The sequence below is a fragment of the Salvelinus namaycush genome, unplaced genomic scaffold, assembly GCF_016432855.1.
Source record: "Salvelinus namaycush isolate Seneca unplaced genomic scaffold, SaNama_1.0 Scaffold1007, whole genome shotgun sequence".
Lineage (NCBI taxonomy): Eukaryota > Metazoa > Chordata > Actinopteri > Salmoniformes > Salmonidae > Salvelinus > Salvelinus namaycush.
The window spans coordinates 55,761-66,907 of NW_024057684.1; the positions used below are offsets into that span (position 1 = coordinate 55,761).

At 40.3% G+C, this 11,147-nt stretch overlaps 1 long non-coding RNA gene across 1 annotated transcript; it reads right to left on the bottom strand.

The window, feature by feature from the left end:
• Positions 1-909: 909 nt before the first annotated feature.
• On the bottom strand, positions 910-9,473 carry LOC120035281. Its single transcript, XR_005474139.1, has 4 exons — positions 9,305-9,473; positions 7,044-7,100; positions 1,073-1,153; positions 910-960 (listed from the first exon to the last, which is right to left on the bottom strand). It is a non-coding gene; the product is annotated as an uncharacterized LOC120035281 (long non-coding RNA).
• Positions 9,474-11,147: the final 1,674 nt, after the last annotated feature.

Sequence of the window (11,147 nt, forward strand, 5' to 3'; positions counted from 1 at the left end):
TCAGTCTGTACATTAGGGTTAGTGATACAGTGATCTGGACCTACCTCAGTCTGTACATTAGGGTTAGTGATACAGTGATCTGGACCTACCTCAGTCTGTACATTAGGGTTAGTGATACAGTGATCTGGACCTACCTCAGTCTGTACATTAGGGTTAGTGATACAGTGATCTGGACCTACCTCAGTCTGTACATTAGGGTTAGTGATACAGTGATCTGGACCTACCTCAGTCTGTACATTAGGGTTAGTGATACAGTGATCTGGACCTACCTCTCTGTACATTACGTCCCTGGATCCAGATACAGCTCTACCTAAAGTACACAGATTACATTTGTTAAAATGGCAATATGTAACTTTTTGAGCAACCCTACAAAATCCACATAGAAATGTGTTATAGATCTGTCATACTGCTTTAAAGCCAATCTAAGTAGCGGTAGATCTGTTCTTTGTGAGATATTTCTATGCTTCCCGTTCTGAAGTTTTGTTTTTGATGATCAATTATCTATTATTATATTAATGATTATCTACACTATACACAGTGCTGCATTCCTAAGGTTTGTTTTTGCAAAGAGCTGAAACAACAATATTTGTGGTTCTAGAAAACACAGTGGTTTATATGGTACAATGATTATCTAGCCAGCCAGCCAGCCAGCCAGCCAGCCAGCCAGCCAGCCAGCCAGCCAGCCAGCCAGCCAGCCAGCCAGCCAGCCCGTCTGTCTGTCTGTCTGTCTGTCTGTCTGTCTTCACTGCTGAGTAGACAGGGTCTGGAACGACCTACTGACCTGTATCTCTGTCTGTCTGTCTGTCTGTCTGTCTGTCTGTCTGTCTGTCTGTCTGTCTGTCTGTCTGTCTGTCTGTCTGTCTTCACTGCTGAGTAGACAGGGTCTGGAACGACCTACTGACCTGTATCTCTGTCTGTCTGTCTTCACTGCTGAGTAGACAGGGTCTGGAACGACGTTCTCTGAAAGAAACACATAAACAGGTTACAACTAGTGACATGTTAAAACACTAAAAACATATTATATACTTCAGAAAGATGAGGGGAGTATTGTTGGTCTCTCCCTTCTTCCTACCTCTCCTCCTGTTGTGTTGTCTCTTCTCTGTGTGGTTGATGTCAGCATAGGTCACATCACCTGGACCAGATCCACCTGGAACTAAACACAGGAGAGAGAGGATATTAACACAGACTGGACCAGATCCACCTGGAACTAAACACAGGAGAGAGAGGATATTAACACAGACTGGACCAGATCCACCTGGAACTAAACACAGGAGAGAGAGAGGATATTAACACAGACTGGACCAGATCCACCTGGAACAAAACACAGGAGAGAGAGAGGATATTAACACAGACTGGACCAGATCCACCTGGACCTAAACACAGGAGAGAGAGAGGATATTAACACAGACTGGACCAGATCCACCTGGAACTAAACACAGGAGAGAGAGAGGATATTAACACAGACTGGACCAGATCCACCTGGAACTAAACACAGGAGAGAGAGAGGATATTAACACAGACTGGACCAGATCCACCTGGAACTAAACACAGGAGAGAGAGAGAGGATATTAACACAGACCAGATCCACCTGGAACTAAACACAGGAGAGAGAGAGAGGATATTTACACAGACCAGATCCACCTGGAACTAAACACAGGAGAGAGAGAGAGGATATTAACACAGACTGGACCAGATCCACCTGGAACTAAACACAGGAGAGAGAGAGGATATTAACACAGACTGGACCAGATCCACCTGGAACTAAACACAGGAGAGAGAGAGGATATTAACACAGACTGGACCAGATCCACCTGGAACTAAACACAGGAGAGAGAGAGGATATTTACACAGACCAGATCCACCTGGAACTAAACACAGGAGAGAGAGAGAGGATATTAACACAGACTGGACCAGATCCACCTGGAACTAAACACAGGAGAGAGAGAGGATATTAACAGAGACTGGACCAGATCCACCTGGAACTAAACACAGGAGAGAGAGAGGATATTAACACAGACTGGACCAGATCCACCTGGAACTAAACACAGGAGAGATGATGTTAACACAGACTGGACCAGATCCACCTGGAACTAAACACAGGAGAGAGAGAGGATATTAACACAGACTGGACCAGATCCACATGGAACTAAACACAGGAGAGAGAGAGGATATTAACACAGACTGGACCAGATCCACCTGGAACTAAACACAGGAGAGAGAGAGGATATTAACACAGACTGGACCAGATCCACCTGGAACTAAACACAGGAGAGAGAGAGGATATTAACACAGACTGGACCAGATCCACCTGGAACTAAACACAGGAGGGAGAGAGGATATTAACACAGACTGTACCAGTACTACAGTACCTGTGGTGTTATAGTGTTGTACAGTATTACAGTACCTGTGGTGTTATGGTGTTATACAGTACTACAGTACCTGTGGTGTTATAGTGTTATACAGTATTACAGTACCTGTGGTGTTATAGTGTTATACAGTACTACAGTACCTGTGGTGTTATAGTATTATACAGTATTACAGTACCTGTGGTGTTATAGTGTTATACAGTATTACAGTACCTGTGGTGTTATAGTGGTATACAGTATTACAGTACCTGTGGTGTTATAGTGTTATACAGTATTACAGTACCTGTGGTGTTATAGTGTTATACAGTATTACAGTACCTGTGGTGTTATAGTGTTATACAGTACTACAGTACCTGTGGTGTTATAGTGTTATACAGTAGTACAGTACCTGTGATGTTATACAGTATTACAGTACCTGTGGTGTTATAGTGTTATACAGTATTACAGTACCTGTGGTGTTATAGTGTTATACAGTACTACAGTACCTGTGGTGTTATAGTGTTATACAGTATTACAGTACCTGTGGTGTTATAGTGTTATACAGTATTACAGTACCTGTGGTGTTATAGTGTTATACAGTATTACAGTACCTGTGGTGTTATAGTGTTATAAAGTATACAGTACCTGTGGTGTTAGTGTTGTACAGTACTACAGTACCTGTGGTGTTATAGTGTTATACAGTACTACAGTACCTGTGGTGTTATAGTGTTATACAGCATCACAGTACCTGTGGTGTTATAGTGTTATACAGTATTACAGTACCTGTGGTGTTATACAGTATTACAGTACCTGTGGTGTTATACAGTATTACAGTACCTGTGGTGTTATAGTGTTATACAGTATTACAGTATCTGTGGTGTTATAGTGTTATACAGTATTACAGTACCTGTGGTGTTATAGTGTTATACAGCATTACAGTACCTGTGGTGTTATAGTGTTATACAGTATTACTGTACCTGTGGTGTTATAGTGTTATACAGTATTACAGTACCTGTGGTGTTATAGTGTATACAGTACTACAGTACCTGTGGTGTTATAGTGTTATACAGTATTATAGTACCTGTGGTGTTATAGTGTTATACAGTACTACAGTACCTGTGGTGTTATAGTGTTATACAGTATTACAGTACCTGTGGTGTTATAGTGTTATACAGTATTACAGTACCTGTGGTGTTATAGTGTTATACAGTATTACAGTACCTGTGGTGTTATAGTGTTATACAGTATTACAGTACCTGTGGTGTTATAGTGTTATACAGTATTACAGTACCTGTGGTGTTATAGTGTTATACAGTATTACAGTACCTGTGGTGTTGGAGTGTTATACAGTATTACAGTACCTGTGGTGTTATACAGTATTACAGTACCTGTGGTGTTATACAGTATTACAGTACTACAGTACCTGTGGTGTTATAGTGTTATACAGTATTACAGTACCTGTGGTGTTATAGTGTTATACAGTATTACAGTACCTGTGGTGTTTTAGTGTTATACAGTATTACAGTACCTGTGGTGTTATAGTGTTATACAGTATTACAGTACCTGTGGTGTTATAGTGTTATACAGTACTACAGTACCTGTGGTGTTATAGTGTTATACAGTATTACAGTACCTGTGGTGTTATAGTGTTATACAGTATTACAGTACCTGAGGTGTTATAGTGTTATACAGTACTACAGTACCTGTGGTGTTATAGTGTTATACAGTATTACAGTACCTGTGGTGTTATAGTGTTATACAGTATTACAGTACCTGTGGTGTTATAGTGTTATACAGTATTACAGTACCTGTGGTGTTGGAGTGTTATACAGTATTACAGTACCTGTGGTGTTATAGTGTTATACAGTACTACAGTACCTGTGGTGTTATAGTGTTATACAGTACTACAGTACCTGTGGTGTTATAGTGTTATACAGTACTACAGTACCTGTGGTGTTATAGTGTTATACAGTATTACAGTACCTGTGATGTTATACAGTATTACAGTACCTGTGGTGTTATAGTGCTATACAGTATTACAGTACCTGTGGTGTTATAGTGTTATACAGTATTACAGTACCTGTGGTGTTATAGTGTTATACAGTATTACAGTACCTGTGGTGTTATAGTGTTATACAGTATTACAGTACCTGTGGTGTTATACAGTATTACAGTACCTGTGGTGTTATACAGTATTACAGTACCTGTGGTGTTATAGTGTTATACAGTATTACAGTACCTGTGGTGTTATAGTGTTATACAGTATTACAGTACCTGTGGTGTTATAGTGTTATACAGTATTACAGTACCTGTGGTGTTATAGTGTTATACAGTACTACAGTACCTGTGGTGTTATTGTGTTATACAGTATTACAGTACCTGTGGTGTTATAGTGTTATACAGTATTACAGTACCTGTGGTGTTATAGTGTTATACAGTATTACAGTACCTGTGGTGTTATAGTGTTATACAGTACTATAGTACCTGTGGTGTTATAGTGTTATACAGTATTACAGTACCTGTGGTGTTATAGTGTTATACAGCATCACAGTACCTGTGGTGTTATAGTGTTATACAGTATTACAGTACATGTGATGTTATACAGTATTACAGTACCTGTGGTGTTATAGTGTTATACAGTATTACAGTACCTGTGGTGTTATAGTGTTATACAGTATTACAGTACCTGTGGTGTTATAGTGTTATACAGTATTACAGTACCTGAAGTGTTATACAGTATTACAGTACCTGTGGTGTTATAGTGTTATACAGTATTACAGTACCTGTGATGTTATACAGTATTACAGTACCTGTGGTGTTATAGTGTTATACAGTATTACAGTACCTGTGGTGTTATAGTGTTATACAGTATTACAGTACCTGTGGTGTTATAGTGTTATACAGTATTACAGTACATGTGGTGTTATAGTGTTATACAGTATTACAGTACCTGAAGTGTTATACAGTATTACAGTACCTGTGGTGTTATAGTGTTATACAGTATTACAGTACCTGTGGTGTTATACAGTATTACAGTACCTGTGGTGTTATACAGTATTACAGTACCTGTGGTGTTATAGTGTTATACAGTATTACAGTACCTGTGGTGTTATAGTGTTATACAGTATTACAGTACCTGTGGTGTTATAGTGTTATACAGTATTGCAGTACCTGTGGTGTTATAGTGTTATACAGTATTACAGTACCTGTGGTGTTATAGTGTTATACAGTACTACAGTACCTGTGATGTTATCGTGTTATACAGTATTACAGTATCTGTGGTGTTATAGTGTTATACAGTATTACAGTACCTGTGGTGTTATACAGTATTACAGTACCTGTGGTGTTATAGTGTTATACAGTACTACAGTACCTGTGATGTTATACAGTATTACAGTACCTGTGGTGTTATAGTGCTATACAGTATTACAGTACCTGTGGTGTTATAGTGTTATACAGTACTACAGTACCTGTGGTGTTATAGTGTTATACAGTATTACAGTACCTGTGGTGTTATAGTGTTATACAGTATTACAGTACCTGTGGTGTTATAGTGTTATACAGTATTACAGTACCTGTGGTGTTATACAGTATTACAGTACCTGTGGTGTTATAGTGTTATACAGTATTACAGTACCTGTGGTGTTATAGTGTTATACAGTATTACAGTACCTGTGGTGTTATAGTGTTATACAGTATTACAGTACCTGTGGTGTTATAGTGTTATACAGTATTACAGTACCTGTGGTGTTATACAGTAGTACAGTACCTGTGGTGTTATAGTGTTATACAGTATTACAGTACCTGTGGTGTTATAGTGTTATACAGTATTACAGTACCTGTGGTGTTATAGTGTTATACAGTATTACAGTACCTGTGGTGTTATAGTGTTATACAGTATTATAGTACCTGTGGTGTTATACAGTACTACAGTACCTGTGGTGTTATAGTGTTATACAGTATTACAGTACCTGTGGTGTTATAGTGTTATACAGTATTACAGTACCTGTGGTGTTATACAGTAGTACAGTACCTGTGGTGTTATAGTGTTATACAGTATTACAGTACCTGTGGTGTTATAGTGTTATACAGTATTACAGTACCTGTGGTGTTATAGTGTTATACAGTATTACAGTACCTGTGGTGTTATAGTGTTATACAGTATTACAGTACCTGTGGTGTTGGAGTGTTATACAGTATTACAGTACCTGTGGTGTTATAGTGTTATACAGTATTACAGTACCTGTGGTGGTATAGTGTTATACAGTATTACTGTACCTGTGGTGTTATAGTGTTATACAGTATTACAATACCTGTGGTGTTATAGTGTTATACAGTATTACAGTACCTGTGGTGTTATAGTGTTATACAGTATTACAGTACCTGTGGTGTTATAGTGGTATACAGTATTACAGTACCTGTGGTGTTATAGTGTTATACAGTATTACAGTACCTGTGGTGTTATAGTGTTATACAGTATTACAGTACCTGTGGTGTTATAGTGTTATACAGTATTATAGTACCTGTGGTGTTATAGTGTTATACAGTATTACAGTACCTGTGGTGTTATAGTGTTATACAGTATTACAGTACCTGTGGTGTTATAGTGTTATACAGTATTGCAGTACCTGTGGTGTTATAGTGTTATACAGTATTACAGTACCTGTGGTGTTATAGTGTTATACAGTATTACAGTACCTGTGGTGTTGGAGGTCTTCACTGCAGAGTAGACTGGATCAGCTCCTGGAGACTTCTCTGGAGGAGACGAGACAACGGGTTGAAGACATAAAGACACTGTACTGTGTGTGTGTGTGTGTGTGTGTTTATTACTCACTAAAAGTGGCAGTCATAAAGCCTCTCTTGAAAAAGCCAAACCTTGACCCAGAAAATATAAAAAACTATCGGCCTATATCGAATCTTCCATTCCTCTCAAAAAAATTTGAAAAACCTATTGCGCAGCAACTCACTGCCTTCCTGAAGACAAACAATGTATACGAAATGCTTCAGTCTGGTTTTAGACCCCATCATAGCACTGAGACTGCACTTTTGAAGGTGGTAAATTACCTTTAAATGGCGTCAGACCGAGGCTCTGCATCTGTCCTTGTGCTACTAGACCTTAGTGCTGCCTTTGACACCATCGATCACCACATTCTTTTGGAGAGATTGGAAACCCAAATTGGTCTACACGGACAAGTTCTGGCCTGGTTAAGATCTTATCTGTCGGAAAGATATCACTTTGTCTCTGAATGGTTTGTCCTCTGACAAATCAACTGTACATTTCGGTGTTCCTCAAGGTTCCGTTTTAGGACCACTATTGTTTTCACTATATATTTTACCTCTTGGGGATGTTATTCGAAAACATAATGTTAACTTTCACTGCTATGCGGATGACACACAGCTGTACATTTCAATGAAACATGGTGAAGCCACAAAATTGACCTCACTAGAAGCCTGTGTTTCAGACATAAGGAAGTGGATGGCTGAAAACTTTCTACTTTTAAACTCGGACAAAACAGAGATGCTTGTTCTAGGTCCCAAGAAACAAAGAGATCTTCTGTTGAATCTGACAATTAATCTTGACGGTTGTAAAGTCATCTCAAATAAAACTGTGAAGGACCTCGGCGTTACTCTGGACCCTGATCTCTCTTTTGACGAACATATCAAGACTGTTTCAAGGACAGCTTTTTCCATCTACGTAACATTGCAAAAATCTGAAATGTTCTGTCCAAAAATGATGCAGAAAAAAATTAATCCATGCTTTTGTTGCTTCTAGGTTAGACTACTGCAATGCTCTACAAAAAATTGGATCGTATTACTCCAGTGCTAGCTTGCCTACACTGGTAGGTTTTACTGTTAACCTATAAAGCGTTACATGGGCTTGCTCCTACCTATCTTTCCGAGTTGGTCCTGCCGTACATACCTACACGTACGCTACGGTCACAAGGCGCAGGCCTCCTAATTGTCCCTAGAATTTCTAAGCAAACAGCTGGAGGCAGGGCTTTCTCCTATAGATCTCCATTTTTATGGAATGGTCTGCCTACCCATGTGAGAGATGCAGACTCAGTCTCAACCTTTAAGTCTTTACTGAAGACTTAACTCTTCAGTAGGTCAAATGATTGAGTGTAGTCTGGCCCAGGAGTGTGAAGGTGAACGGAAAGGCTCGGGAGCAACGAACCGCCCTTGCTGTCTCTGCCTGGCCGGTTCCCCTCTCTCCACTGGGATTCTCTGCCTCTAACCCTATTACAGGGGCTGAGTCACTAACTTACTGGTGCTCTTTCATGCTGTCCCTAGGAGGGGTGCGTCACTTGAGTGGGTTGAGTCACTGACGTGATCTTCCTGTTCGGGTTGGCGCCCCCCCTTGGTTTGTGCCGTGGCGGAGATACTCAGAATGAAAAGCCAACTGACATTTACTCCTGAGGTGCTGACCTGTTGCACCCTCTACAACCACTGTGATTATTATTATTTGACCCTGCTGGCGGTTATGGAACCCTGACCTGTTCACCGGACGTGCTACCTTGTCCCGGACCTGCTGTTTTCAACTCTCTAGAGACAGCAGGAGCGGTAGAGATACTCAGAATGATCGGCTATGAAAAGCCAACTGACATTTACTCCTGAGGTGCTGACCTGTTGCACCCTCTACAACCACAGTGATTATTATTATTTGACCATGCTGGTCATCTATGAACATTTGAACATCTTGGCCATGTTCTGTTATAATCTCCACCCGGCACAGCCAGAAGAGGACTGGCCACCCCTCATAGCCTGGTTCCTCTCTAGGCTTCTTCCTAGGCTTTGGCCTTTCTAGGGAGTTTTTCCTAGCCACCGTGCTTCTACACCTGCATTGCTTGCTGTTTGGGGTTTTAGGCTGGGTTTCTGTACAGCACTTTGAGATATTAGCTGATGTACAAAGGGCTATAAATGAATTTGATTTGATTTGATTTGTGTGTGTGTGTGTGTACCTCTCCTTCTCCTGGGTTCTGGGTCCTGTATGATTCTAACGTCAGCATACGTAACATCTCTGGGTTCAGCTGCTACATCTTTGTTCCTCTTGCAGAACAGGACCAGTAGAATGATCAGAGAGATGGAGAGAGCAGCCACCAACCCAGACACAGACAGAGGGAGAAGGAGAGGGGAGGATGAGGAGGGTGGAGAGAGGGGAGGAGAGGAGGATGAGGTAGAGCCCCCATCTTGAAAAACACAAGAGAAAACAACACAGTTAAAATGATATTATCTTAGACATATGTATTACTTCTTGAGATTACAATGTCCCACCTGTCACTGCCATCCAGCTCTCTGGTGATTCTCCTTCAGAGTTGGAACACTTGTAGAGTCCTTCATCTGACTTGGATACTGCAGGGATGGTCATCTCTCCTGTAGTCTCATTCCTGATGAGGGATCCATCTTTGTAGAAATCAGCTGTGAGGTCAGAGGGAGTTCCCTGATATCTGCAGCGCAGAGTCACAGAATCTCCCCCAGTCACAGGAAGGGCAGGGCTCTCCAGGATCACAGCTCCATCTGTATATAATATATAAACATCATATATAAACAGGGCTCTCCAGGATCACAGCACCACCTGTATATAATATATAAACATCATATATAAACAGGTCTCTCCAGGATCACAGCACCAGCTGTATATAATATATAAACAGGTCTCTCCAGGATCACAGCTCCAGCTGTATATAATATATAAACATCATATATAAACAGGTCTCTCCAGGATCACAGCACCAGCTGTATATAATATATAAACATCATATATAAACAGGTCTCTCCAGGATCACAGCTCCAGCTGTATATAATATATAAACATCATATATAAACAGGTCTCTCCAGGATCACAGCTCCAGCTGTATATAATATATAAACATCATATATAAACAGGTCTCTCCAGGATCACAGCTCCAGCTGTATATAATATATAAACATCATATATAAACAGGTCTCTCCAGGATCACAGCTCCAGCTGTATATAATATATAAACAGGCCTCTCCAGGATCACAGCTCCAGCTGTATATAATATATAAACATCATATATAAACAGGTCTCTCCAGGATCACAGCTCCAGCTGTATATAATATATAAACAGGCCTCTCCAGGATCACAGCTCCAGCTGTATATAATATATAAACATCATATATAAACAGGTCTCTCCAGGATCACAGCTCCAGCTGTATATAATATATAAACAGGTCTCTCCAGGATCACAGCTCCAGCTGTATATAATATATAAACATCATATATAAACAGGTCTCTCCAGGATCACAGCTCCAGCTGTATATAATATATAAACAGGTCTCTCCAGGATCACAGCTCCAGCTGTATATAATATATAAACATCATATATAAACAGGTCTCTCCAGGATCACAGCTCCAGCTGTATATAATATATAAACATCATATATAAACATAACATCAGCTGTCTGAATCCAGATGAACCACTAAACACTATATTGTTAGTAGATGATGTTTGTGGACATACCAGGTACTGTGATGTTGACAGCATTGCTGTGTTCTCCAGAACCAGACTCACACCAGTACTCTCCACTGTGTGATGGTATTAGTGACACAATGCATGAAGACCCTTCTGGTTTTCCCCAGTTTCCTCCACAATCTGAACGCTCCCCAGAGACTGTGTTTCTCTTCAGTATCCATCTAGCAGTGTTCCCCTGAACCTCACAGCTCAGAGAGACAGACTCATATTTAAAGAACTGAGATCTGTCAGGACTGACAATCAGCGACGCTTGATTAGAGAGAACTGAGAACGCAAGAGAGAGAGAGAGAGAGAGAGAGAGAGAGAG